This window comes from Crocodylus siamensis, chromosome 8 (genome assembly GCF_052110815.1).
Source record: "Crocodylus siamensis isolate JL-2025a chromosome 8, ASM5211081v1, whole genome shotgun sequence".
Lineage (NCBI taxonomy): Eukaryota > Metazoa > Chordata > Crocodylia > Crocodylidae > Crocodylus > Crocodylus siamensis.
Window position 1 is genome coordinate 50,061,307 of NC_143402.1, and position 25,718 is coordinate 50,087,024.

General features: G+C 46.6%; 1 protein-coding gene across 6 annotated transcripts in view; it reads right to left on the reverse strand.

Annotated features, from left to right (window-relative positions):
- Positions 1 to 25,718, reverse strand: part of MAP2K4 (mitogen-activated protein kinase kinase 4) — a 201,001-nt gene that overhangs the window by 158,592 nt on the left and 16,691 nt on the right. The gene's annotated exons all lie outside the window — the stretch shown is intronic.

Below are 25,718 nucleotides of genomic sequence, written 5' to 3' on the forward strand. Positions count from 1 at the left end.
TCAGCAAGGATAAATTTAATTCATTTTAATTTCCCAAAACAGATACTGCTACCTCTAGTTTTGACTGCAGAAAGTAATGTACATGTCTAACATTCCCATCATTCTTGATACTAAGCACTTATATCCTATTTCTGTTTTTCAAGATGCTTTTCTAGGCAGGCAGTTACAGTTTTGCCTCTTCCTCCCTCCTCTCCTCCCCACCCCCCATTTTCTCCCCAACTACAGTTCAATTAGGAATAATTATCCTGTGATCTGTTCAGCTGTTTTGGAATATAAATGGAAATAATTTTAAGACTCATTTAACTTCTTGGAACTGAACAGAGTAAATGACCAATATAGTACCAATAAGTTACACACAGGAGAAGGCAGCATGGCCACCATCATGCACATGCTGACATTAAGTACTGAGACTATACATTATGGAGCTACTTTAGTGATCTTGTTACTTTTCATGCTGATTAGATGTGCACCAATACATAGGTCCCATACTGGATCACCACCAATATAAGGAAAATTGACAGTATCGGCAATCGGCCTTTTTTGGCTGATAAATGTGGCCGATAAATGTCCGAGCCAAGCACACAGCCGCAGCACAACGTGCAGATGGCCAGGATCACAGCCTGGCAGCATGGAGACCAGCATCAGGCTAGTAAGTCTGTTGTTTGGGGGAGGGAGAGGGAAGGGGGCATGGGGGGTGTAGATTGAGGCCCCTGTAGTGAGGGAGGGAGTAGGGATGGGGCAGGCGCTGCTCAGCCAGGGTCGGGTATGGCACAGGATGGAGCCATGACCAACTCATCTGGGGGTTGCAGGGGAAGTGGCTCCTACCACTACGTGCAATCTGGGACGGCACAGTGGGGTGTGTGTCCCCAGATCTGTGTGTGGGGCGAGGGCAGCCTGCTGCTGCCAGCTGGGGATGCACTTGGGGTAGGCGACAGAGGCACTGGGAGTGGGGACTATGGGGAGGCAACTACAGCAAATTTTGTGGTGACTGCAGCCCCTCCCCTCCCCCCCAGCATTTTCTCTAAGCTGCGAGGTGTGCACAGCCACGCAGGTGTGCCTGGCAGTGTGGCATGAGTGCACGTGCACAGCCGCACACACTATACAGCTTAGAAGGAATGCTGACCCAACCCCCCACATAGCTCCCCTCCCAGTGCCGCCACTGCCTGCCCCAAATGCAGCCCAGCCCCAGCCCCCATACTGGGAAGAGCTCAGTGCCACCCCGGACCCAGTCTGCAGCTGCAGCCTGCCCAAGCCCCACACACAAATCTGGGGGCACCCCCCCCCCATGCCCTCCCGGGGTGTGCATAGAGGCGAGACCCGCACGCCCCTCCCTGCACCCCTCGGATGAGCTGCTCACAGCTCTGCCCTGTGCCCTGCCCCACCCCAGCTGGGCAGTGCCTGCCTCTGGCTCAGCCCCAGCCCCACTCCCTCCCTCACTGTGGGGGCCTTGATCTGCCCCCCCACACCCTTTCCCTCCCTCCACTATAGACTTACCAGCCCAACACCAGGCTACATATTGGCAATTGCATCGGTATTGGCCAATATGGCTCATTAAAAATCGGCCATCGGTATTGGCCAGAAAATCTCTAATGCTGATAGCTCAAAGCATAAAGAGATCCAAGTTCCGTTACAATGGTCAACAGGGAAGATTCTGACATCAGAGCATGCCTTTGCCATCACCCAACAAGGTGGACCGCTTCTTCCTACAAGAAACCACTGAGCATTTGACGTGGAATTAGAAAAGATCCATCTCTACCATATCCTACCAGTACAAAACATATGCACAATATTGTTCTGTAATCAGAAAAGCTGACTGTTCTTATGAAATCAGCCAAAAGTCTCTATAGCACTGATTCTCAATCAGGGTGTCCTGGCACCCTGGCATGCCTTAAGATCCTTTCAAGGGTGCAGCAGGGTGCTATACAATGTTAGCACAGTTAGGTACGCAAACATGATTCACAAGATAAACCCAGAGATTTCACTTAGTAATCTACAGCATTAAAAACAATCTGACCTGCTAGGATCTTTGCAACAGAAATCCTACTCTGTTATCTTTCTGTATCTTTCAATACATTTTTTGACTATGAGCTAACATTTTCCACAGGATGCCTCGCATCTAATGATGGATGCCTTGAATCTAAAGGTTGAGAACCACTGATGTAAAGCATTGCCTGTGGTTGATCTCTACCTGTCAGGCCTGTAACGTCAACACCTGGGCTTTGGCCTGACCGATGTGACAACTTACACCTACCCTTCACTTTCACTGCAACTCCCAGGGCATGCCTATTTGCCCATTCAATGTATAAGAGTCCACTCTCTCCCTGAGATGCACTGGCTGGACCATAACATCCAACCAACCACTTCCCTTATTTAAGACCACAGAAGGAAGAAGGAAGCATCCGGATGATATTCCTCTATGACTATGGAACCAAGTGGCAAGGAATTGGCTCCATTAGCTTGACACATGGTACCATTATACCAGCATTGCCAAATTGGCCTGCCTGAATGTTCACTGCCCACTCTTGCAGACACCTCAACAGTGAAACCTGCTGGATAACCAGACCTCTTTTGTAAGCTGTAGCAGCACCATCTCCAGGCCTCCCACCATTCTCTGGCACGTGCTCCCCATTACTTCCAACACACCTGTTATCCACAGCATTGTCCGAGTCCTCCTAGGCTAAATATTGGTGAAGGTCCCCCCCTCGGGCACCAGACTGCTGATTCCATCAACATCTACACACTGCTTAGAACAGTCAACAGACTCCATTCCCTTGAGGTGATGGCCTGTAGACTATCTAACAATGCCAGTGGGGTCAATCTTGCTATGGTGTTTTCTACGCCTTCCTTATGCTCAAAGAACCTATCAGTATTTAAAGCCTTCACACAGGGAGCTTTTCGGTCTTCCCTACATGGTCACAAATGGTCATCAGTATCAGCAGCAAAAATATGAGAACTGCAGAGACCCACCCTCCCTTCATGCAATTTTGTTTTGATTGGTGTGCCCTAGTCCTCAGAAAGTATAGTGGTCTTACAAGAGCTCATGAAAAGAGTAGCAAGTGCACTGAAGATTTCCCAAGAAGAGGTGTCCAAACAGTCATTTTCCTTGGTGGACATGTTATTACACCAAGAAGGTTTGACAAGGCTAGTTTTGCTGATTAGTGATGTCATAACTGACCCAACCAAAGCACTTTGGAAAAAAGCCCCAAGTTCTGTCATCCCCCTGCTAAATGGGTGAAGTGAAATACAGGGTGCCAAGGAAAGTGAATGTCTTTACACTCATTCCAACGCATTCTTCCTGGCTGTTGTGGCAGCAGATAAGGGCAGATTTACAAAGGCAGAGAAATTAAAGGGTGGACGAATTTGGCAGTAGAGCTTATTCATCAACTAGTTTGCAAGTCTGAAGAACCAACTACCAGGCCTATTTTGCCCACTACGACTGCTAAATCTATGGAAGAATTGGCACACCGGATGAAGGCTGTTATGAAGGCTGTTATCCAGAACAGAATGGAAGACTGATGGCTACTAGTTGCCCTTTTTGAAATAAAGGGCAAGACAGCCCTATAGGCTACTTTGGATGTAGCCAACACCACAGCCATGTACCGGTTATTATGATTGCCGGGGTTAGGCTGAAGAACAATCTATTGTGGAAGACCTCCTTTTTAAGGAGGACAGAGCTCTTTAGCTCCACAACTGATAAAACCCTGCATAAGCTGAAAGATTCAATGGCTGCTCTCTGTTCCTTAGGGCAGCATTTGACCCAAAAGTGGGTCACGAGAATATATGAAAGGGTTGCAAACAAACTTAAAAAATGGATTCTCCATTAAGAGACAAATGTGGGGAAGCGTGGCTTTTCCCTTGCAGGCTGGAAGAGTTCCTCTTGCCCAACACACAGCCACCCCCTGCCCCACACACTGGGGGGCTCAGGCCTGGGGTGGGGGGCAGCGGGCCAGAAGTGAGGGGCACTGGGTCAGGACTGGTCAATGTTTACAAATAGGTCCTGGTACAAAAAAGGTTGAGAACCACTGTCTTAGGGGATATTTTCCCCCTTGTACAAACACAGGTTCAAATGCCAGCCCTAAACAGTACATGAAGATGCTGTTGATCACTAGTGTTCACCTCTAGTGTGCACAGCCTGTACCTAGAATGAGGAAGCCTCCCTACAAGCAACAAATATTTCTCAGGCAGAAGTAACCTGCTGTATTACTAAGGACCTACCAAAATCATGATTTCATGAAGTCGGGGGGGGGGGGGGGGGACTTACTGAAAATAAAATGTTGGGTCCCAGGGGAACAGCCAATCAGCAATGAGGGGCAGGGCCACCTATAGGTTTATCAGGGGTGCTCATCAGGATCTTTGGGGAACGTCTGCTCACCAGAGCGCCCCACAGGATGACAAGATAGAACAGTCAAACTCCTCCGTGACCATTTCAGGCTGGACATAAGGAAGAACTTCTTTACCGTCCGAGCCCCCAAGGTTTGGAATAGACTGCTGCCGGAGGTAGTTCAAACACCTACCTTGAATGCATTCAAGAGACATTTGGATGTCTATCTTGCTGGAATCCTATGACCCCTTCTGACTTCCTGCCCTTTGGGCGGGGGGCTGGACTTGAAGATCTTCCGAGGTCCCTTCCAGCCCAAATGTCTATGAAATCTCAGAGCTGCAGTCGACTCCAAAATGAACATGAGTCACCAATGTGATGAGGTAGTAAGTAAAGCTAACCGCACTCTTTCTTGCGTAAGTAGGTGAATCACAAACAGGTCTAGGGAGGTGATACTTCCCCTCTGTGTAGCACTGGTCAGGCTGCAGCTAGGGTACTATGTCCAGTTTTGGATGCCACACTTCAGGAGGGATGTAGATAGCCTGGAAAAGGTTCAAAGGAGGGCCACCCATCTGGTTAAAGGCCTACAGGAAAACCCTACAAGGACTGATTGAGGGACTTTGAATTTCTTCAGCCTCCACAAGAGAAGGCTGAGAAGTGATCTTGTGACGGTTTACAAACTCATCAGGAGGAACAGCAGTAAACAGGGGATATGATGTCCATCAGGGCAACTAGAAATAATGGCCCCAAACCGAAGGACAGCAAATTTAGATTGGACATGAGGAAAAAATTCTTTACAGTGAGGGTTGCCAAAATGTGGAATACGCTTCCAAGGGAGGTGGTGCTGTCCCGTTCCTTGGAAGTATTTAAGAGGAGATTGGACAAGCACCTAGCTGGGGTCATCTGACGCCAGCACTCTTTCCTGCCCAGGGCAGGGGGTTGGACTCAATCATCTAACAGGTCCCTTCCAACCTTAAAATCTATTAAATCTATGCATAGCTCTACAAAGGTCATCAGCAAAACTATTAGGCTCTGCAGGACAAGGTTTGTCCAAAAAGTGTTTAAATGCTTTTACTGTTTCTTAGCTTAGCTGCTAAATGGTTGCTAGTCTTCACATATTGCTGGATCTGGCATTGTTTTCTGCTTCTCATATGCCTGACAAGAAGTGATTCTACCATGAATTGTAAAGACAGCATTAGCTGTGATCCACTGCTGCAGTAGTACACTCTTGCTAGATTTAAATTTTGACAGTATTAACAGTAAAGAGCTAGCACTAACTGAAAACTCTCAAATAACCTCATATTAAAAAAACCAACAAAAACCCTCTCATATAAACAGCGGTTTGTAATCTCCACCAACACAAATCTGCCCCACCAGCCAAGGATACTAGTGCAGTAGAGTGTAAACAAGATAACACCAAGTTACACAAACATTCCCACAAATACAGTGGCCTAAGGAAGACCTAAGGGGGAAGAGTAGCCCTCCCCCCCGCCCCCGGGAGAGTTCCAAGGGGATGGAAATGCAGAAGGGTAAAACCACACTATCAGCATCTATGGAGAGCAAGGGGGTCTGACTGGAAGGGACCAATGGATAAACCTAAACAGACCAATGGATAAACCTAACCTTAATCCGTTATGCAACATTAGGGCCTTTGCAGTTAAGTTTGGAGCAAAGTTTGTGGAAAGACAACATATGTAAAGTAAGGATCACATACACATGAGAAGCAAGCATAATGAAGTGTAAAGTTTGACTTTTCTTGTTTTGAAAACCCTTGATAAGAAAAATATTTTCCTTCAAAATGAAAACTTATTCCTTTTTATGCATTATCATCGACATTATGCACCAACTTCTCCACCACACAGCTCTATGTACTATAAAACATATGTATTTAGAGCTGTATTGATACAAATGGTGTTTTAGTCAATGTTTTTATGCCCTGTACACCCAGGAAAATAATATGCATTTGCATATTAATCCCATGTCTAGTCATAACCAACACTGTCTATATATGCAGCTGACTATGGTGTTTATTTCTCAGCAATTCAGTGTGACCACCTGCAGATTTTACCTTTGATCTTCCAACTATTTCTGACAGACCTGGCTTCTAATGTCTCCTGAACATGTGAGAATCACAGCTTCATTTCTTAAAGATGCTTTAATTCTCATGGCCGCAAAAAAACCCCTGAAAAATCAAAGGGTGCATCTATATGTAAAATAATGCGATGCAACAAACTCTAGAGCAATTCATGCCAGAGTCAACTGTTCCTGAGAACAGTGTCTACACGTGCCCAGGACAGCAGCAAATTGAGTTGGGGCAGAGCAGGCCTCCAGCTGGCTGGGCTGACTGGACGCAACGTATGCCCGCACTGCAGCTGCATGTGCATTTCAGATCAGTAAAGTACTCTACAATAAGACAGTACTGTCCCCAACAGTACTATCCTACAGTGAAGTTAATTAGTTTACTGCACCCTAATACCAGCACACTTGTAGGCTGTGATGAACCTAATACAGAATTAATTAGTCAGCTCTGTAGTAATGCACACGTGTAGATGTACCCAATAATGCTAAAAGTTCAAAAACTCCAGAAGGAAAATAAAAGGAACATAAAGACTGCTGGTTATTTTTTTTTAACCCTCGGTTTTGGGGGAAGGAAAGTTTTTGCCTCATGGGCTTGCATGGTCCTGACAAAACTACATCTCATGTTCTCTAGGTTAGAGTTTTAAATTTCTCATGTAGAATGCACAGTCACATTCAACAAGCAGTGAATAAAGTAGTAATCCAGAAAAGGTCTATTAAATACTGATTTCCAGTCCTGTAAGAGAGAGTGGCAACTAAAACAACTCATAGGATACTACTGGTGTCAGCTTTATGCTTATTAAGAGAAATCCTGGTAAAAAAATAGATACACTTGTATTAGCAAGTCAAAACACTGCACCAGCCTATGACCTACCCAATACTTAAAGGCATGGAAATAAAAAATGGAAATAAAGGCACTGCACATGGCTAATTATTTCACTTCAGTCTCCAGGAGTTACATATGTCCCATATTCAAACTCACATATCAGGCAAATCTAAAGCCAGTCCACTTCACATGCTCCAAACACAAATGCTATAGTTCCCACTTTTTACTTTATTATAACACAAGTTGTTTTTATTCTTCATATATTCATGGCCTTTGCTAGACTCTTGCTTGAAATGTGTTTCTATAGTCTCACAAATCTATGAAAAGTGCTCTGCAGTCCAAGTTTGTAGACTGCATACAATGCTTTCAGCTTGGAGACTGTCAGTCAAAGCAACCTATTCATCTGATCTCTCCAAGCCATTATAGGGTTAGTCTGCTATAGCTGTAGGGCTACTGCTATCACCTTCATATGCAGCTTGCACACCAGCCTCCATTTTTCTGGTGTGAGCACAATACCACATGCTCTTGGAAGCTCATCAGCAGGGATCAAACCTGAACCTTCTGGATCCAAAAGCATGATCCTCAAGCCAGAACTGTAAGCCAACTCTGGCTTCTACAACCGTAGCAGACTCTTTAGCCTCTTATGTAGCCCAGTCACCACTAGAGAACAGAACACCACTTTGACTATAGAAAGGTAGCTGCGTTGGTCTGAAGTCAGGTAGAAGGCAGAGCACAGTGGTACCTTTGAAACTAATTTGTTACACCTTGAGCAGATGTAAGTTACACCTGATACCACTTCTTTGGTGACCTAAGTTGCCCATGTTGAAAAATTCATAGAGACCCAAGCTCATCCATTAATAACTGCCTTGACCTCCACCTGACAACTGTTTGCTTTTAAGCTTCATGGTCACACATATTTCCACGGATAGTGTACTGGTCTGTATTCTGTACAGTTACATCTCTTCTGCCCACTGTTGCTATCTGAGACCAAGCTGTGTGAGGTTGCTGGCCTCAGGCTGCAGCTTATATTTCTTTTCTTACTAGCTGCTTACTAGCTTACTAGCTCACCAGCTGCTCACAGGTACACCCTTTTCTCTCTCTTACTTCTTCCTATTCTTTTCAATCTCTTCTCTAAATCTGGGAGCTGAGATTAGAGTATTGAAGATGATAGAAAGGAAAGTTCTGGCTCTCCAATTACGTTGTGGGATGCAGTTGTGTTTGCAGTCCCCAGGTTGCACTACAGAATGGAGGGGGTTTGATTATACATGTTGGATAAACGTGGTGTAGATAAAACTACGACAAGGTGGAAAGACAACTAGCTAGACAGCTGCAAGCAAATGGGTAATTATAAATGGATCCATGTAAAAATGACAGGAGGTTTTGAGCGGAGTCCCACAAAAGCCTGTCCTGGGCCTCATATTGTTCAATGTATTTATTAATTCTCTGAATGCTGGAATAGATAGCTTCCTCAGAAAAAGGGGAGTATTATGTGCTGTGGGCTCTTCAAAAACGGACATGGAGAAGCTGGAGAGGGGCCAGAGGCAGATGACAAAAATAATAAAGGGGTTGGAGGGCAAGTCATACGAGAATCTTTAAGACAGGGGTTGTCAACCAGGGGTACTTGGGAAGGTCCCAGAGCGTACACGGTGGTGGCGCAGAGAAGTGGGGTTATCTGGGAAGTGGTGGTGCACGGGGTGGGGCCTCCACCACCATCCATCATTCTGTGTTGCTGCCGCGTGCCACTTCCCTGCACCCAAGTACCCCTGCTACTCCGCGCTGCCAGCTTTGCATCTGGCCATTTGGGGGGCGGGGCGTTACTCACAGCTACCCGGATGCAAAGCCAGACGTGTGAAGAAGTGAGGGTACCTTGGAAGTGGCGGCACCACCATCCATCGCTCTGTGCCGCTGCTGGGTGCCACATGCTGCTTTCCTATGCCCACATATCTCCGTTCCTCCATGCTGCTGGCTTCACGTGTGACCAGCCGTCAGCACCCCACCACCCCCAGTGCGCAGTGGCGGCCCCAAGTGTATAGATGGCGGCTACGGTGGCTGCTGCGTGAGCTCCCCGCACTGCTGCCACACGCCAGTAGGTAAGGCGGTGCTGACAGCCACCTGCACATGAAGCCGGCGGTGTGAGAAACAGGGATACTTGGTCGCAGAAAAGCAGAGCCCAGCACAGCTATGACACAGAGTGTATAGATGGTGGTGGTGGTGGTGGTGTGTGAGCTCCCCGTCCCACCAGCTTCATATCCAGCTGTCTGTCAGTGTACCCCTGGGTTTGTACGGGACAGGGCAGGCTACCGCTGTGGCCTGGGGCTGGGACTACACTATGCTCTTCCTGGTGCGGGGCACACTAACACTGGGGAGGGCAGCAGTGGTGCTGGCAGGAGGCTGCAGCCACGCCAAGATTTGCCATAGCCTACCTGATCTCCCCCACCCCAGCACCGCTGCTGCCCACTCAGAGCAAAGCACACCCCCTGCCCGGGGAGACCCTGGCACTGCTCCAGCCACAGCCTGCAGCAGCAGCCCATCCTGCCCCACGCAGAACCAGGGGCACATGTGCCCCATGTCCTCCCAGGACATGTGCAGCAGCAGGAGCTGCCACCCCCCCTCCGCCCCCCCGTGAATGACCCACAGCTTTGTCCTATGTCCCGGCCCATCTGTGCAGGGCCTGGCAGGATGGACATGGGGGTCTCGCAGGCTCTATCCTCTCCAGACTGGCAGCACAGCAGAGGCTGTGGGAGAAGGGATGAGAGCAACAGGCCCCGGCCTGATACTTGGCCTGGCTTGGCTTTGCTCCCTCCCTATCCCTGACTGGTCTCAGTCCCCCTTCCCCACAGACTTTCCCGCAGACAGCCGAAACCCCCACCCCCCACACACACTGCCCAGCTGGACGGGGGGTACAGTCCAAAAGGGGTATACTCTTTAAAAAAAGGTTGAAAACCCCTGGTGTAGAAAATAGCAAAAGGATAAAAATCAATTTTTTTAATAAAAAAGCTGGATTTTTTTAATTTAAATCAGATTGTTTTTATTTAAAGATGCTTTTAAAAAAATACGCCTATATTGTTTTAATTTAAGATATGTTAAAGCTTAAAGATATCATGGACTAGGGATTATAGCTTCTAATTATATACTATTTGAGAAAATATATCGGGGTGGGCAAAATATGGTGCACAGGGTGGGCAAAATATGGCTCATGGAGGGGCTTTGTCTGGCCTGCAGTGGGTCCCTCAGTCCCACCTGGCCCAGGCACCGCCTGGCCATGGCACATCCTGCCGCCCCCTGGACACAAAGCAGGGCTGGGGCAGCTCGACTGCCTTTCTAGGCAGCCCAGGTGGTGGTGGCTCCTTCCAGATGCCACTGCTGCTGGTCCCAGCCCCACGGTACTGGCAGGGACTTGCACACAGCCCCAACCCACCCCACGGCTGCTGTGGACTCACCTGCTCACACTGAACAGCAGCAGCAGCAGCAGCACTGGGAGGACAGAAGTGTGCTCAGCGTGGGGGAAAAGCAGCCCCTCCCCCTTGCCACTGCCCAGTGCTTCCTGCAGCAGCTGTGTGTAACCCGCACTGGGCTGCCCTGCAGCTCCTCTGTGCTGCCCGCGCTGGGTAGCCCGGATGTACCAGTGACAGCAGTGGAGACGCAGGGCAGCCCAGTGCAGGCTCTGTGCGGCTGCTGCAGGAAGGGCTGGTTTTCCCCTGCATGCAGCATGCTTCTGCCCTGCTGCTGCAGCTGTTCAGCATGAGCAGATGAGTCTATAACAGGCATGGGGCAGGCTGGGGCTGCGTGCAGGTCCCCACCAGTACTGCAGGGCTGGGGCCAGAGGCTGACGCTAGCTGGACTGCCTAGAAAGGCAATCCAGCTGAGGAGCCACCCTAGCCTCACTGCATGCCCAGGAGGAGGTAGGATGCACCACGGCTGGGTGGTGCAGAGCAGGCACAGAGCAGGCCGAGTTGGACCTGTGTGTGCATCTGAATGATCCACTCCTGCCCGGATGAGTCCAGAGCAGGTTCAGGGTGCACTGGGGCTACACACATTTGGTAGTGGCAGGGAGGTACCACAGGGCACATGGGCTGTTGCAGGAGAAAAGCAAGGGCTGACTGGCTCAGGGGCGTGCATGAGAAGGTCTCCCATGCACACCCCACCATACCCACAAACCCTCCTGCTCAAACCCCACAACCACATCCTCCATCACACACAATTACAAACCCCACAAACACTGCACCCCCCCACACCCTTCCCCATATGCACCCCCCCCCACACACACACACACACACCTGTGTGCCTATAGGGGTCATCTCCACTCACTGCTACCCATACATGCACCCACCTCCCCCACACACCCCATACCCTGCCCCCTACACACCCCATATTCACCAACACATCTCCAAAAATATCCCCCCACAAGCCCCCATACCCACACACATACATGCACACTCACCCTCATACCCCCCACCCCTCCACACTATATAAGAGTAAGACTTCATTTTGAGGTATTATGCAATCACCTCTATATACAGAGCACAAACACACAAATGAGGAGCAAAATATCTTTTAAAATCAAATTAAAATATGTTATTGTGGATGTTTGATTTTTAGTACATTAACTTCTTTTTTCGGTTCAAAGATAGCAAACGCCCTTCCCCAAAGGAGTACTTCTGGGGCAAAGGGAAGCCCTTCTGGTGGCAAAGGTCAGGGATTAGGGGGCAGGACTTCTGGTCCCAAGATAGCAACCAGTGGGTGGGGCACCTGTCAAGGGGCAAGGCTACCCTTGTGGCCCTCGACAGCTCACCAAAACTCATTAAGCAGCCCTCTAGCTGAAAAAACTGCCTGCCCCTGCAATATATTCATGTAACCTTTTTTGAAAATCCTATAAATCGCATCAAGACTATATTAAGGGCCCAATCTTATGGGGCTCCCGGAGGTCCTCTATAGATTAGTACAGATTCAAGAAAACCACTCTACCCAATGGGACTGGGTGCTCAGTCTAGACGATACCATTAAGCATCTCTGTGATGTTTCGTTTCAGTTCTCCAACTGTGGATTTGTGTCTCCAGAGATAACATCCTTTTTAACAGCAGTATATGGAGATGAGAGATAACAGACCTGATTACCTACTCATCAGCTCTATTGTCTCTCTGGAAGTTACATGTACACAGAGTCAAGCCCTTACCTCTCTCTAAAAGCACAAAGTTTCAAGAAGTTAAATAAAACTTCCTGAGATGCCAGAGCAATTATTAGCTTCTCTGTGGAGCAAATGCTTGAGAAACTTCATATACACACTTTTCCAGGGAATAACACAACTGTTTCCTAAGCAAGAGTCAAAAATCAGATATCCAACATTCTTAATTCTGTCCCTGGCTTTGGGAGGACAGAGCAGTGTGCTGCCTAACATTACGTTGGGGGGGAACAGGCAGTATGTCAGAATGGTCACATTAGAGAGCAGGGTTCTATTCCTAACTGAATCTAAAGCAACTTGTGTAACTTATTTATTTGTAAGACAGAGTGGACTTAAAAGCTTTTTAAGGCTGGAGTCACAGCCCACATCATTACCATATTTATCCCTGCCCTTTGCCTCTGCCCAACCCCATCAGCTACACCCTGTAGCACCTGCCTGCCAATGGCATCTGTGCCCCTGGGCACCTAGCTCCAAGGTGCTTGCACCCTCCAGCACCTGCATCCCTGTGGTGACTGTGACCCCTGATGTCTGCCCCATCCTGTCACTTGTTTCCCCCACCACTGCCCACCCCACTCCACTGGCTGCAACCCCACAGTGCATGCCTTCCAGCCACTTGTACTTTCCCCACACTCACCCTGGATCACAAAGCACACGTTGGCTCCAGCCCCAATGACAAGGGGTATGGTAACAGCAGCTCCAGCCCCAGAACTCAGCTGGAGCCAGGGCCAGGGCTGTTTCTACGATAGCTACTGCTGCCAGGCCAGGCAGGCACTGGAGCCCTAACTGAGGGTAAGCAGCAGGGGAGATGGAAAGAGGTGACAGGGGGAGGGCAGAGGTTGCACAGGGATCAAAAACTGTGGGGGGCGGTGGGTGAGGCACGGTTCAGGTCGGAGATGGAGCAGCAGCCTGCCCCCAACTGCCATGTATTCCAAATCCGAAATGAGGGTTTTGTTTCTCCATGCTGAAAGGGGAGAAAAATGTTTTTGATCTGAGTAAATACAGTGAAGGTGGTAAGGTGCACAGAAATCAAAAGCCATAATTAACTGAAGTAGGGTCTGAGGTCTCCCGATTCCCAGAACAGGAAAATATGCTCTGTACCACAAGCTTATTGCATAAAGCAGGGGTATCAAACTCACCCCACATCCCAGGTAAGATCTGGACCATGGTGCCCCTTGTGGAACTGGCAGCAGCAGAACAAACAGCAGTGGCAGCAGCACAAGTCAAGTTGTGTTGGCATAGACACTGCTCACCCCCACTGGTGCTGAAGGCCATCCCCAATGGAGCCCCACAGCCCCAAATTCTGTGACAGGCCCTGCCCCTGAATTCCCAGGCCTCCCAGGAGACCCATCAGCTTAAAGAAATAGCTGTGGGCCAGATACAGCCCATGAGACATGTTGGACAGCCCTGGTATAGAGCAGCGTGTACACTTGCCTGTCTGTAGTAGCTGTACGCCATCAACTAGCAATGGAAACACTGCCGTCCTGTGCAAACTGAGATGTCCTCTGAATTGCTTTGGGGAGGACAAGTACAGATAGGACTTAAAATCTCATTAGGGAAAAGCATGTTCTAAACTGAAAAATTTAAGTGTTTGAAGTTCCATTGCTATGTTTTGGGGCACCTGAAGTGCCTGTAACCAGAGGTCTACTTAATTTGCAGTTTCCATGGAAAACACGAAAAGTGGCTAGCACCAGGAAATATTTATTACACTGGATGCAATTTCCCATGGAATCAACCTAAAACAAACCCAGCATATTATTCATCTAACCTGCTGTTTTAGAATGTCCCAGTGCTTACCACAATATCAAGAGAACACAACAACCTCTCCAGCCATAGATCACCTGACTGAAACTTACTGTCTGCTGCTGACATAGAATAAGTGAAGGTGCTAGTCAGTGAAGTGAAAAGTTTCTATTAAAGTTAGCATTAATTAGTATTTCTAAACTTTTTGTAGAATGTTACATATAATAATACGTGATGATGATATAAGCTACAATATTATATATAATATATATTCATAATATATTTAAATTTAGATTTAAATTTAATATTTAGATTTATAATATGATAAATTATATGTTTACTTTCCATAGAATTTGTTATTAAATTATACAATATATGCCTCTGCCACTCAGTGGAAAGAAGTGGCGCTTCCAGGAAATGTCTGCAAAATCGGCTCTTCATGCTGTGACCAAGCAGTGAAAACTTTTATTCTGCCATAAATTAAGTAGACCCCTACCTATAACATAAGAACTCTGATGCTACTTGAAATGGGGTACCATTATACTTTGGCATAATTAGGCATATGTACTATGTACCTATTCACATATTTAAAAATATAATTGCTGGATTGACTTCAGTTTCCAGTACAAACATGCTGAAGGTTAAGAGTACAGTACCTGCAAATATTTAAGTACAAAAAACAGAAGTCATCTGGGACCACATACAAAAGGTAAAAACAAGCTCTGAAGCTCACAACTGAAGCTTGTGCCTTATCACCTGCACCAGGATGCAAACACTGTGACTCCCCTTGCTTGGGGTTTACTGCCTTTCATAGTTTTTAATGCTGGGCACAAGCTTAACACATAGTCACCATCTCTACTGTATGAAGCAATAATGGAAAAGATTGTTAGGTCCTACAGCTGGATAGCTTTATGACAGTACTGACATAATAAGGTCCAAAGAAAGCTCAAATCCCGTATCTGTCACTTTATTTCTGCCACGGCCATGACAGTGTCTCAGCTTGCCCATCTAAAAACTACTACTAATATTCCATGGAAGGTGTGCTTCAAAATTAAATTGCTTTTCATTTCCACAGAGATCCCCATCCAGAAGTAATTTAGAAATGCAAAGTCGTGTTCTTCCACTAACAAAACAAAACAAATATAGACAAGGACTGGTACCAACCATCACTGAAACCAGCCATTTACCTTTTCCCTTGGCACAAAAAGATAAGTCTTATTCTGTTAAATTTTCAGGATCAATTCATGAAGATAGTGAAAACTACATTGGAGAGACTGAAAAGCCTTTGAGCTACACAAAAAGCATTCTTCAGGATGTCAATCATAAAACTTAGCTAATTCATTCCTCTAGAGCAGTGGTCTCCAAACTTTTTTGATCGCACACCCCTATCAGTAAAAACGTTTTGAGCATGCACCCCCAATATATGTATATTTATTTATTTATAAATTATATACATGTACTACTGTACTATTATGTACAATATATATAGATAAAAATAAATATAAATAGAAGTTCTAATATTTTCTTCCCGCACCCCAATGGATTGTCTTGTGCACCCCACTTTGGAGACCATTGCTCTAGAGGAGATCAGTAATGAAGACTAATTATCCACAAGTGACAGATCACCCATAGTTAACCATTTTCAACTTTTTAGGAGATGTACTTTGCATGCCATAGCAAGAGAGTGAAGATTGACTTTTGATGTTCATAATAAAGAAAATGCAAGTGCCAAATGTAATTTGTATGCACTGTGCCTCACTATGTAAAAATTATATCAGGGATGGGCAATTATTAGGGGTGTACCAATAGGGATTTTTTTAGACCGAAACCAATGGCTGATTTTTAACGAGTCATATCGGCTAATACCAATCCAGTTGCCAATATATGGCTCAGCAGCTTGGAGAGCAGCATCTGGCTGATAAGTTGTTATGGGGGGGGGAGGGGTCGAGGCAGATCAAGGCCCTCATGGGGAGGGAGGGAGTGGGGCTGGTGCTAAGCCTGGAGCAGGGGCAGCGCTGCACAGCTGGGCCAAGGCAGGGCACGGGACAGAGCCATGGCTTATCTGGGTGCAGGAGGGCCGCAGCTCTCACTGCTGCACGCACTCTGGGGGGAGGGAAGGGTGTTGTGTGTCCCCCGGATCTATGCACAGGGCAAGGGCAGGCTGCTACTGTGGGCCTGGACCGAGGGTGACACCAGGCTCTTCATGGCAGTGTGCTTGGACCGGGCTGCCCTCGGAGCAGGTGGCAGTGATGCTGGGAGGGGGACTATGGTTGGGGCTACAGCCACCCCAAAATCTGCCACAGCCCCCCTCCCAGGGCCACTGCCACCCACCCAGAAGGCACACCAGCCCAGCCCCACTGCCAGGAAAAGCCTGGCACTGCCGCTGCCCATGGCAGCAACCTGCCCTCACCCCACACACAGATCTAGAGTGCACATATGTCCCATGCCCTCCTGGAGTGCATGCAGCAGTGGGAGCTGCCCCCCTCCCTGTGCCCCCTGGACAAGCTACTCACAGCTCCATCCCATGCCTCGTGCCAGCTGTGCAGTGCCTGCCCCCGCCCCAGCCTCACTCCCTCCCCTCACCACAGGGGCCTTGGTTTGCCCTACCCACACCTCTCCCTTCCCCACAACAGACTTACCAACTGGACACTGCTCTCCATGCTGCCCGGCTGTGCCCCTGACCGCCTGTGTGCTGAGCTGCGGCTGCTCGCATGCACATGGCATTTATTAGTGACATTATCAGCCACATCAGTCAAAAAAAGCTGATTATAGATAATGTCAATTTCCCTTTTATCAGTGCCGATATGATATGGGCCAATGTATCAGTGCACCTCTAGCAATTATTTGGGATGGAGGGCTGCTTAAGGAGTTTCAGTCACCTCTTGCAGGTTGGGGGGCAGGAAGGGGAAGGAGTAGAGTGCAGAGGGGCAGTGCCAGGGAGTAGGGGAGCAACTGATTCTATTCAGCCATGGGCCCATCCACCCCACACCCATCACTGGGGGCACTGGATAGACCAGGTGTGCAGGGTCTCCAAAACCCAGCCTGAGACCCCTGCAGGCAGGGCACACTCAGCTGGGCAGATGGGATAGGGCCGCAGGTGGGTGTCAGGTGGCATCTGGGAGCAGGACAGGCAGCTGGGGCCAAGATCATGGAGTTAGTGACAGCACAGGGCTGGGGCCCAGGGCAGAGCTGCAGTCCACTCCCCTCACATCCCTGCCTGCAGAACCAGTGCCTGTTGCATAGACATACAAGGAGCAGATCATGGCTTTGCCCAGGGCCTGGGTCCTGCACTGTCACCACCCCATAATTCCAGCCCCACCTGCGCATCCTGCTCCTGGATGCTGCCCTCTGCCCATCTGCAGCCTCACCCCATTCACCTGGCCAAGTGCCCTGCCTGCAGGGGCCCCAGGCCAGTCTCCACCTTGCCTGCTCCATCGGGCTCCCCCAGCAGTGGGAGCAGGACAGACTGGTAACAGTAGCTGGGAAAAGTAAGCTGCCACCACAGGGGCTACTGGGAAACGAAATCCTGCTGCCACACTGTCTCCATTCTGCGACATACCCAGGAGTAGCAGGACCAGTCACTCACGCCACAGCCCGGGCTGCCCTCTGTGCCTGAGCTGGGTGGAGCGTAGATACAAACTGTGGGCCAAATATATGGCCCACCAAAAAATTATTTTGCCTGCACCTGAATTATATAGTATACAAGTTAAAATTTACGGTATAATTTTTATTTATAAAAAATCAGAGTTGTTTACTATATAAAAATTGCATGATAATAAGAGTGTAACATAATCAGTCAATGATGTTTGCTTTGTATTTTAATATGCACTGATTGTCACAATAAAAGACAAAATCCTGCTAAATGAAATTATTGATCATCTATATCTTGTCAGGAAAAGAACAGCTGATGAGATTCTAGTGCTTTGTGAGCACCCACTGGCTTGAATAAGCTGACTAATTATCAGAAAAAAATTCCACTGTGATTTAGCAGGCATGTACATTTTGGTAATAACTAATTACACTTTAATAGATGAAGAACAATATTTTTGTGTACAAATCACTGGGACTCTGGCAGGGATCCAGAGCACTAATAAGACCACAGTGATGAATTATCCCTGTGACTGACTGACCAAAATCCCACTGTATCTTTTAAAGTAATAAGTAATATGTTAACAAATTAATATCGGCATAAGACTATCAAGCCCCTCAGACGTAGGCCACTGGTTCAAATCTAGATCAGTTGAGACTACAACCTAATCATGTTAATTTATCATACCCAGAAACATGTTCTGTCTCTCCAGTGAAATGCACCTCATTTTGACACATGCAATCAAGTTAATTTTTGTGAGAGAGGAACGTGAAGGAGCCTGTGGGAGTATAGACAAACAAACATTTGCAGTGGCTTCAAGGGGGGGCGGGGGCGCTGCTGGTGCTCTGGTGCCTGCAGCAGTGGTTGAGATATAGCTGTTGTGTGTGCATGATCCTGTAGCCATATAAATGAACTAAACTGACCCAACTTTGACCTTACACAAACATGGATTTGGAGCAATTTTGCTACACTTGGAAAAAAGGGTCCAATAAAAAATTCAACACATGGATCTTTCCCAGTTGTTTCATCTTGCTTGTTTCTACTTCCAATAGCTGTCTTCTTTTCTTCAAAGACACTTGACCATTAAATTTCAAAGATGCTAAGGAGAAATTTTGAAAACTCAGCAAGAGAGATTTATGAAGACTATTAAAGGACATTCCCCAATACAATTAAGAAAGGGCCTGGAACTTGTTTTCTATAGTTCAATATTTGGTGTTTAGACTCCTTCTTCACCCTGAAGTCAGTGCAGAATATTTTGGTTTCACTGAGCAAGCTCAGGTGCAGTCCTTGCATGTCACATGCAGACATTCAGCTCCTTCCAGGCAGAATTGGGAGGAGATAGAGTCAGCATCAAGTCTGTCATTCGCTGAGTCTTTGTACAAAGATAGGGACCTTTCTACAAATGCTGAAGCTTAGGAAACCCGTATCAGAAACCAAATTCAAGTTAGAAAGTGGTGTGATTTACCATATATTTCACTGCTTACAAAAATCTAGGCCAGCAGTGTGCTTGCCTGATGCAAGGTCTGAGCGTGCAAAGCTGGCAGCTTGTAGGCTACAGAGGGTATGGCTTGATTTCAAAAACTCAATAATCCCCTTTAATTCAGTGAAACAATGGTTGCTTGGCAAAGTCAATTTTGAACTTTCCAATCTAACCAAAAGAAAAGCACAAATATTATATACATTTGAAATATTATATACATTTGATCATTTGAAGTTTCACCAATTAAGAAGTTGGCTGGAAACAGCAGTCACCACAGCAGTGAGCCCATGAATGCCAGGAAAAGCACACTAAAAAGTTTTACCATCTTGAACTTTCCCTGAGCCTGATGAAGGGCACACGAGCCCAAAAGCTTACAGAAAAAGCCCAGATGAAAAATAAAACAACAAATGCGCACCAGAAAAAACATACACCAGGAATCTATCAAAGACAGGAATACCCAATTACCCGTGGGGGGACATTTCTTACAAGAAAACCACTCTCTCCAATCTCTCAGTCCTGATCCTCAAAAAAAACTTACAAAACACTTCCCAGAGACAAGCCTGCAAACTTCACTTCATCAGCCTCCTGGATACTAAAAATCATGGACTAAATATAGACATTGGATTTATGACACATTATAACCTGCCTGACAGCTGACTTCCCAGGTACTTCTCCACTATTCATTCCCCTTCTCTCCCCCACACCCAGCCTGTCTCTCACCCATTGACTCTTCAATCTACATTTTCACTGACTGCCTGTCTTGTGTGCATACCCGCCCAGCCTCTGCCTTTTTCACTTTTCATTCCATCCAGGAAGAGCACATATCAACTGCTGAAACTTCCTTTGCCTAAGGGTTTTTGAACCCAAAAGCTTGTTAAAAAATTGTTCTCCAACTATTTAGTTGGTCTAATAAAAGATATCAGATTCACCCAAAGAACCTTGTCTGCCTACAGAAAAAGATTCTTTTTGCGATTTCTCAGTTGGTCTAATAAACTATATCATTTTGGAACCAAGAGTCCTAGATTTCTGCATTTCAAAAAATCTGAAGACTTGCTGCTGGACAGCCTGAATGCTACCTAATTAACGGATGTGCTGGATGTAAAGAAGCTTGACAGCTACAATAATTATCATAAAAAAGCCGTTTGCAAACAACTTCAAAGCTTAGGACAGAAATATACCCTGTGGAGTATATGGATGCAATATGCAACTTGATCCAGCTGTTCGGATGATACAAAACACTGCACTCATACTCAGATGCTTAAGCAGAGGGTGGCCACATTATAAAAAACCACAAACTGAATTTGGCTGCCCTAAGATTATTTAGTTTTAGTTATCTATTTCGATTTTTAAATGGCTTCCTGTTGTGCTATGAGCACACAAACAAAAATTATATGTTTAAATCAATCAACTCAAAACACTCTTCCAACTCTCTATACCTTCATAAAAAAATTTTCGTCACTCCTCCACCTCCAAAAATAATCTGGAGAAGGCAGCAACCAAAACAATCCTTATACAGCAACCCAGGTATCTGAACATTTGGGAGCCAATGAAATGGGAAGCCACACAAGTCTAAGTCTGCACTGTAATAAATTAACATGTGATTTTGAACCAAGACAAATCCCTTATTTTGAGACAGGACTAACTTAGTTCGATCCATCTTAAACATGTTCTTACACAAAGTAAATTAGGAACGTTCACACAGGGTGCATCTACACATGGAATTAATGCACAGCAATGAACTCTGGCACAATAAGCTCTCAGGCACCATGTTTGAACATGCACCCAGGACTGCTGCACGTTGAGCCAAGTCAGAACAGCCGTGGCTAGCTGGGGGCCCAGAGGGTCAGCCTGCCAGCCCCAGGCTGCTTCGACCCAGCTCAACTTGCTGCAGAGGGGCTGCCTGTTGCTTCCACGTTCTCATGCCCCATCCAGCCCTATCAACACCTACACGTGAGCTACTGCAGAGTAAAAATCTCCACCATAGGATAGTACTTGTGTTTACAAGTACTGAGCTACAGCAGAGTTGATTAGTTTACTTATCCCAAGAGCACTGCACGTGTAGACACCGAGATGTTTACTGTGGAGCTAATTAGACAATTCACAGAAGCTTAGGGCTGGAAGGGACCTTGTGAGATCATCAGGTCCAGCCACTCTGCTCTGGGCAGGAAAGACTGTGGGGATCAAATAACCCCAGCAAAGTGTGTACCCAGTCTCCTTTTGAAGATCTCCAGGGTAGGTGCCTGCACCACCTCTGCTAGGAATCTATTTCAGAGTCTAGTCACATGAACCGCAAAGAATTTTTTCCTTACATCCAGTCTGAAACCTTCTTCTAGGAGTTTATGACCACTTCTCATGGCTTTCTCCTGAGGCGCTCTGGTGAAAACTATTTGGTGAATAGTTGTTTGCCTAGCTCCTGATGCTCTCCCCTGATATACTTGTAAGCTGCCACCAAATCCCCCCCAAAGTCTTCTCTTTTCTAGGCTGAACAGTACCATATCTGTCAGCCTTTCCTCATATGGCTTGCTCTTCAGGCCTCTAATCATACAAGTGGCTCTTCTCTGGACTCTCTCAAGTTTCTTCACATCCTTCTTGAAGTGTGGCACCCAGAACCAAACCCAGTACTCTAGCTGTGGCCTCACCAGTGCCGAGAAGAATAGGAGAATAACTTCTTTAGTTTTGCTCAAGATGCACCGGTTGATCCATGCCAACGTACTGTTGGTCCATGCCAGCGTACTGTTTGTTCTGCTAACTGTAGCATTACATTGGTGGCTCATATTCATTTTATGGTCATTTATGACTCCCAGGTCCCTTTCGGACATGGTGCTAGCTAGCATAGTACCACCGAGCCTGTAGGTTTGTTGTGGATATTTTCTCCTCAGATGGAGAACTTTATACTTCTCAGTGTTGAACAGCATCTGGTTCTGGTCCATCCATCAAACTAATCTGTCTAGGTACACCTGGATTGTCAGCTTACCCCGAGGCATGGCAACACTTCCCCACAGCTTAGTGTCATCAGCAAATTTTGCCAGTGTGCTTTTCACGCCCCCCATCCACATCGTTGATGAAGACGTTGAAAAACACTGGACCAAGTACTGAACCCTGGGGGACCCCACTGGCTTCTTCTGCCAGGTCAACACAGATCCATCTATTAGTATTCTCTAGGTCCGACCCTTCAGCCAGTTTCCCACCCCTTTGACCATTGAATTGTTGAGCTCATAGTCCCCTAGTTTTGCCTTGAAAGCCTCATGGGACACCAAGCCAAAGACCTTCCTAAAATCCAAGTAAGTGACATCGAGGAGTCACAGCTCCCTTATCCAGGTGGTGAGTAACCTGGTCATAAAAGGAGATGAGGTTAGTCAGACATGACCTACCAAGGACAAAACTGTGCTGGCTGTCATTCAGAATTTTGCCTTCTACTAGCTTATTGCATATCAACTCCTTGAGAAATTTTTCCTGGGACTGAGGTCAGGCTGATCAGCCTGTAGTTCCCTGGGTCCTCTCTCCTCCCCTTCCTGAAGATGGGCATAACGCTGGCCTTCTTCCACTCTTCTGGGACCTCTCCTGAGCACCAGGAATTCTCAAACAGGTTTGCCAGTGGTCCTGTGATGTCTTCGGCTAGTTCGTTCACCACTCTCAGATGGAGTTCATCCAGTCCTGCTGACTTATAGATATCCAGCCAATCTAGCTGTTCTTTTACCAGCTCTACATTGACTGTTGGTAGGTGATCATCCCTACTGTGACTGTTCTTTCATATTTGCATTCACCAGGCTATCATTCTTAAACTGGTGGAATACAATGTGAAGTACCTGTTCAGGAGTTCAGTTTTCTCCTTGGTGTCCCACACATCCACTGATTTTATGCCTGTTACCTATGTACCTATAGAAGTATTTCTTATTGTCTTAGATTTCAACTGCTAACTTGAATTCAGTCACTGCCTTTGCTTTCTAATCTGCACCTTACAGATGTGGGCCAATCTTATATAGTTTTCCTTGGGGCCTATCCCTAGCTTCCTTCGTTAGTAAGTCTTCCTTTTCTGTTTCAGAAGATCTACAACTTTCCTATTGAGCCAGGAAGGCCTCCCAGCCCCTGGGCCACCTTTTTTGTGTACAGGTATGGACAACTATGGCCAAAACTAAATCTAGGAACACATTTCCTCTGGTCAGCCCATATACTTCCTGAGACAAAGCTCATCGATACAAGTCAGGAATCTATGCAACCGGTCAGATCTGGCCAAGTGTTCTTCCCAGATGTCTGGGTAGTTAAAGTCAGCCGTGACGACCATAACCCATGCTCTCGCAGCCTCTTCCAGTTCTCTGGTGAATTCCAGATCTAGCTCCTCATCTTCATTCAGAGGTCTGTAATATATTCCTACAGTTAGGTTCCTTTCACCATGTCTCCTCTGTATCTTGACCCAGAGGGTCTCAAGTTGGCCTTCCTTAGTACCAATTTCATCTTCCAAGGAAATGTACTGCTCCTTTACACATGGAGCTACACCTCCAGCCTTTTTCCCTATGCAATGCAGGGTCCCACCAGGTCTCTGTTATCCCTATGATATCGTAGTCCCAATTGGAAGGCAGGAGGGTCAGGTCCTCATGTTTGTTCCCCATGCTCCAACTCCACAGTAACTGTTTCATGTAGACATGCCCATGGGGTTTTACACCAATTTAACTAAACCAGTATAAAAAGCACACCTTAAATTAACTTTGTACCACTTTTCATATAGACAAGCCTTTAAAACTGAGGCAGCCTATTTGCACCTTCTCCACAATTAAACTCAGGGGCATTGGTTCCAATATCTCAGATAATCTCTAAACCTATGCTAGGACACAAGCTCACAAGCTGACAGGCGAGTTGCTAAACAATCAGGTTCCCACCCATTTAAATCTGTAATGATCAAAATGTTCACCCTCTCACTTCCTGGACTAGCATTTCCGAAACACAGTGGGTACTCTCATGCACCCAATACTACTTTGCTTATTGTCAATTGCTGTCCCTGGCAGTAATGGGCAACAGCAAATACGGCAGCAAGAGAAACAGTGGCTCTAGCAGGAAAGGACAAGAGGGTCCTGACGCCTAGCTGCTGCTGCTGACAGCAGCCTTAGGGCCAGGGGAATGATGGGGGAGACATTCTGGTTCTCCCTCTAAGATGGCACCCAGGGATGGTGTTCCACTTGGCTACCTCTAGTTACAATACTGTTGTAACTATACCAGACAATAAATTAGCAGCTGGATCAGGTCCTGAAGGGCAAAAATATTAGGGTTCTTATGACAAATATTCACTATAAAGGCTGTTACACATCACATTACATGGGACTTCAGAGAAGGCCTTAGTAACTTGAATTGGACTCTGCTTTTTTTTTTGCTTTTCATTTCTTATTAGTTTTTTTAAGTAATACTTATTTTCCAAGAAGAGTTTTCTGCTTCTTCTCCCTAGAAAATAATGTGCTTCTTCCCTTTGGAAGACTAGTTGGGAAATTGAAAGGCTAACAATTAAAAGCACCATTAATACATCTTACCACACACAGTCAGTTTCATTATTCTGTTCACAATCACATCACTCTTGCTCTCTCCTGAGATCAGCAGCATACACTTTCTCACCTTACGCTAAAATGCTTCCCACTAACAGCTGAAGCAAATCTAAAACAGATCAGGAACATAACATTTTTCTCTCTCGAATACCCCAATTAGGGATCAGAATGATGGAGCAGTTGGTACATGTTATTAAGATTAAAACGGGAAATAATACTGGCCATGTCTATACTGCTCAGTTAGTGTGTCAAGCTGCACCAGACTGAGATGTCCCTCCACTGCTCCATCCATGCTGTCTAGCAAACTGAAGTACTGGAAGTACAGCACTAAACACACAACTACTGTATCTGCTCCACAGAATCATAGAAAATTAGGGTTAAAGTCATCTAGCCCAACTCACTGCTCAAAGCTACTGCCCCAACTATATCATCCCAGCGAAGGTTTTGTCTACCTGGGTCTTAAAAACCTCTAAGAATGGAAATTCTACCTGCCCATTAATTCTTCGAGTCGAAGTCTGCTCTTCTGATATCCAGGGTCCTTCCTCTGCTGCTCTCCATCCTTCCTTTCCTCAAGATTCTGATTTCAATCATCTCGTGGTCCCTGCTGCCCAAGTTGCCATCCACTACTACATTCCCCACCAATTCTGCCCTGTTTGTGAGCAGCAGGACAAGAAGAGCACGACCCCTAGTTGGATTCTCCAACACTTGCAGCAGGAAGTTGTCCCCAACACTCTCCAAAAAAGTCCTGGATTGCCTGTGCACTGCTTTATTGCTCTCCCAGCAGATGTCAGGGTGCCTGAAGTCTCCCCTAAGAACAAGGGCCTGTGATCAGATTTCTGCTAGCTCTTTGAAGAAAGCCTCAGCCACCTCGTCCTCCTGGTCTGGTGGTCTATACCAGACACTCACTACAACATCACCCTTGTTGCTCTCCCCTCTGACTTGAACCCCAAGATTTTCAACAGGCCTATCTCCAGTTTCATAC